This window comes from Cyprinus carpio, unplaced genomic scaffold (assembly GCF_018340385.1).
Source record: "Cyprinus carpio isolate SPL01 unplaced genomic scaffold, ASM1834038v1 S000006768, whole genome shotgun sequence".
In the NCBI taxonomy this organism is placed as follows: domain Eukaryota; kingdom Metazoa; phylum Chordata; class Actinopteri; order Cypriniformes; family Cyprinidae; genus Cyprinus; species Cyprinus carpio.
The window spans coordinates 205,758-210,893 of record NW_024879362.1 but is presented as its reverse complement, the minus strand read 5'-3'; positions in this window follow the sequence as shown (position 1 = coordinate 210,893).

The following is a 5,136-nucleotide window of genomic DNA, read 5'->3' as shown; positions in this document are numbered from 1 at the left end:
TTGGTTGTTCTTAGATTTAACAGGCACATATGTATGCCTTAGTCCGCTGACCTTAGTCTACAATTCCCTAATCCTACCCATACCTAAATTGTAATGCTACAAACACTACCTGACTATTAATAGCAGAAATTTAGGACTTAAGGCCAAAGTTGTAGTTCCTAGAGAATATGTTCCCTATACTGTAGTTCGTGGTTTTTTCAACCTGTCCTGGAGGAGACCCAACCCCTGGCACATTTTGTAACGGCTCCCTTATCAGACACACCAATTTGTTCTTGCAGTCTCTACTACAAGATGTGTTGAAATCAGGTTGTTGTTCGATGATGAGACTTACAAACTTGTGCAGGTCATGGGGTCCTCCAGTCGGTTTAGGAAACTCCTGCTGTATGTTACTTTATGTGTGTTCTATGCATATGAGACTGTAAATTTGCTACTAAAGTGTTCATCTGATTATGTCTTTAGAATTTCAATTATAATCTTTCAAGATAAGTCAGAATGGGGTAATGGAAAAGATAATAAGCAGTAGTCTAAGATTGTGTTTTTTGATTTGGTAATCTAGCAAATTTGTAGGTTGTACTGGTAATAGCAGTCCTAGGTAAGACTTTAAAGTATGTCATTTAATATTCCATATTGTTGCTATTAAACATTAATATTATTATTAGTATGCTCGTTTCTTCTGAACGGAAATTTTTCAACTCTTTTGTGCAACAAAAAATATGCTCGTAGCTTCAAAAAATTATGATTGAACCCTGATGTCACATGACCATTTTAACAACATCTTCTATGTTTGTGTGCCGTGACCCGGGGGTGGTATAACCGTTCTGTCTATGGAGGATCAGGAAGCTCGCAGATTTCTCGGTGTCCGTGGGTTAAAATGATTCCTTTTTAAATTTTTTTTATTTTTTTTTTACATTCAGCACAAACAGCTGTTGTTGAGGCTTGCGCTGCCTGACTGTTTGTGAGAGACTTTCATTGAGAAATGAAATGTGTTACTCCACTCATAAAAGAAATTCACAGAAATAGAAACATACTGAGGTAAAAAATTCAACAGGTTTAGTTTATTTCTAACATGATGTATTTAAGTAACATACCATGACAGGGGGAGCTATTTTGCTGAATATTTATAAGTACAAATATTACCTTGATTTTAGACACAATATTGACTGTTTTGTTCTGTTTCATCAATTGAAACTACAGGTGCTTCTCAATAAATTAGAATGTTGTGGAAAAAGTTCATTTATTTTCAGTAATTCAACTCAAATTGTGAAACTTTTGTATTAAATAAATTCAGTGCACACAGACTGAAGTAGTTTAAGTCTTTGGTTCTTTTAATTTTGATGATTTAGGCTCACATTTAACAAAAACCCACCAATTCACAATTTGAGTTGAATTACTGGAAATAAATGAACTTTTTCACAACATTCTAATTTATTGAAAAAAGCGCCTGTAGTTCCAAAGGAAGAATGACATCAACAGTATTTCCATTCTCCAAGCAACACTCTGCATTGTTTCAGAGTGGGTTTGAACCTCCAGTCAGTTAAATGAATAGTAATTCCCACGTCTACTGGTGGTTTAGTGTATTTAAAAATATGATTTTTTCCCTTCCCTCAGCCTATCTTTTTTGTATAGGCCCCCCCCCACTTCTTTTAAAAAATTTATTGCACTTTTAAAGGTGGCACTGTAAAAGTAATTTGCCAATTTCACATTAAAGATGATATACATTTAATAAGGGTTGAAAAATATTGGCCTTTATTAAGGTAAATAACAATCCCTGGAGTAATAATAAAAAACATAAGAAAATTAAGTATGTAAAGGAGCTGATAGAACACTGATTCAACTATAGCTTTCTTATTATGTTGTAGACCACCAAAAGTATTGTTTGAATGCAGTGCTTTTTGTGAGGATATTTTTGTATGGGATATGTTGTCTAGCTGATAATGAAAAGTTCATTGTATGGTAATAATGAATGCATTTTTGGGACAGTGATGATATCATCCCCTGATAACCAGGGGAAAAAAAGTTGTTGTGAAATTAGGCTTTTATTGTCATTTACATTACACTGTAGGGACATTTTGTTTTTTGTTAATAATAAAGACACAAAGAAAAAAAAGACAATACAATAAAAAGTGACATGAAAGAACATCAATAGAGATTTTTTTCTTTTTCATTCAATTTTTAAGGTTTCAGTATTTTTGTTCAACAAGCGTTTTGTATAAGATGAAATTCTCAAAACTATGTTATGAAATATAAAACAAAAGGCTATGCTTAGGGTCTCAGGAGGATATTTTGTTGCTTTTTACATTAAATGCATTAATATCACATGCATTTAAATATAATGTAGGTATTCCATCACAGGTTTGGTCTTAAATTTCACGATAGGTGGTATTAAATTTTATTTCATGTGTATAAACACACAGTTGCAAGAAAATGTCTCAATTGTAAGCTGATATTTTTCCTGTCAGAATTTGACAATTGCAACTTTTTATTCTCACAATTCTGAGAAAAGTCACTGGCACTCTTGCATTCAAATACAGTGCCACTTTATATTCTGATTTCAAACAAGCAGAAATCTGTAAGAAATTATAAGAATCCATAGACAAAATAAATGATGAAAATTAGCTGGTATGTCAGAGCCAATAGCCTAGCCTTGTGACCCACGTTCTGAACATATGCTACAGCTGTGCACAATGTGACCCGAGTTCAAGTCTCGGCTCAAGGTTCAGGCTTTTTCAAGCCAATGTCAGTTGTGTTATTAAGTTTTAATTGGATTATTTAGATGTGGTTTAAATTAATATAAATAATATAGATACTCATAGGTGGGTTGTCATATGTATACTTTCAATAAATTGGTATTTTACATAGTTTCTGAATACTAATTAGGCTGGCTAATTAGAAAGTTTTTCAGTATTGGTTTGTGATCTTAAGATGTAATATGTATCTGTATTCTGTTCTGTTTTTTTTTTTAATCAACTGTTTGTATGCTCCTCTGTTATAGGCCATGAGGAAGAACTCTATCATGGCACACAGTAAATAGAGCTCAGTGCTGCTAACTGGGAGAGCAGCTGGAAAACTGGAGCAGAACAGTTGAACAACTATTAATACAGAGGACTGTATTATCTTCTACAAGAACCACAACAAGCAAAGACAATATGATGCGCTCTCTGAGCAAACAACAGTCAGAAGCTTGATTATGCCACTGCACTTTTCTGAGTTCCTTCTTCAAATGTGATGCTGAGTTAGATTTTGATGTTGCCCCTTATTTTTTGTAGGTTAAGAATTGTATGCTTTAAGAATTTAATAGCTAAGCATTTTTTTTTTTTTTGAGTTGTTTAGGATTCTGGGGAACAAAAAACAAAATCATTCCTGCTAAAAACTTTATAAGAATTTAAAGGGATAATGTTTTATGACTAAACATGTGAAGAAGGTCACCACAGAAGTTTTTTAGCGTGTTTTTAGAGCATGTCATCCTACCTTTTATAAGAACGTTCTGAGAACAAAAATAAAGCTAAAAACTTTGTAAGAATGTTAGGGAATGATGATCTAACAATGTTTCATCACTAAACATTTTTGAGAATGTTGGGAAGAGAATGTTATCCTATCTTACTAGGAAAATGTTCTGGGACCAAAAAACAACTACCTGCTAAAAAACTTTATAAGAATGTTACAGAATACTGTTCTAACAATGTTTGTCACTAAACAATTTAAGAATGTTTTTAGAGAATGTTATTTTGTCTTATAGAATAATGTTCTGGGAACAAAAATAAAACTATGTGCTAAAAACTTTTTAAGAATGTTACGGAGTTCTGTTTTAACAACTAAACAACTAAACAATTTTATAAAGTTAATATTAAACTTTATACTGACATAACATAGAACGTTCTGGGAACAAAAATAAAACGACCCGCTAAAATTTTTTTCATTCAAGAATTTAGGGAAATGATGTTCTAACAATGTTATTACTAAATATTTTTAGAATGTTGTTTTAGATAATGTTTTCCCTAACATTTGAAGAAAGTTCTGGGAACTAAAATAAAACTACCCGCTAAAAAACTTTGTAAGAATGTTAGGGAATTATGTTTTCTAACAATGTATTTACTAAACAGTTTGTAGAATGTTTTTTAAGAGATTGTTATCCTTACATTTGAGAGAACATTCTGGGAACTAAAAAAAAAAAATACCCGCTAAAAACTTTGTAAGAATGTTAGGGAATGATGATCCTAACAATGTTATTACTAAAACTTTTTAGAATGTTTTTAAAGAATGATTATCCTAACATTTGAGAGAAACGTTTCTGGGCAACTAAAATAAAAACTACCCGCTAAAAACGTTGTAAGAATGTTAGGGAATGATGTTCTAACATGTTATTACTAAACAGTTTTAGAATGTTTTTAGAGAAATGTTAGCCTAAACATTTGGGAGAACGTTCTGGGAACTAAAATAAAACTACCCGCTAAAAACTTTGTAAGAATGTTAAGGAATTATGTTCTAACAATGTTATTACTAAACAGTTTTAGAATGTTTTTAGAGAATGTTATCCTAACATTTGAGAGAACGTTCTGGGAACTAAAATAAAACTACCCGCTAAAAACTTTGTAAGAATGTTAGGGAATGATGTTCTAACAATGTTATTACTAAACATTTTAAGAATGTTGGAAGAGAATGTTATCCTAACATTTGAGAGAACGTTCTGGGAACTAAAATAAAACTACTACCCGCTAAAAACTTTGTAAGAATGTTAGGGAATGATGTTTTTTTGTATTGTCTAACAATTCTATCGCTTAACATTTTTAGAATGTTTTTAGAGAATGTTATCCTAACTTTTGAGAGAATGTTCTGGGAACTAAAATAAAACTACCCGCTAAAAACTTTTCTAGAACAATGCATGGTAAAGTTCTTAGAACATTTTTAGAACAAAAAATTTCTAGCTGGGGTACTATTTGTACCATATTTTGGGTAAAACTGCACCAATCCTCCAGACCAGCAATAAACATGCAAATGGGCCATAAACAAAGACAAAGAAAGTTTCTCCCGCCCAAAATTCATGCCTCTGATTGGCCATCCCACCCAAAAGGTGGGTGTGGACAGGAACTATCAAAAGTCATTATGACTTTTAGACAGATTAGACTAAGCTTGGCTCAG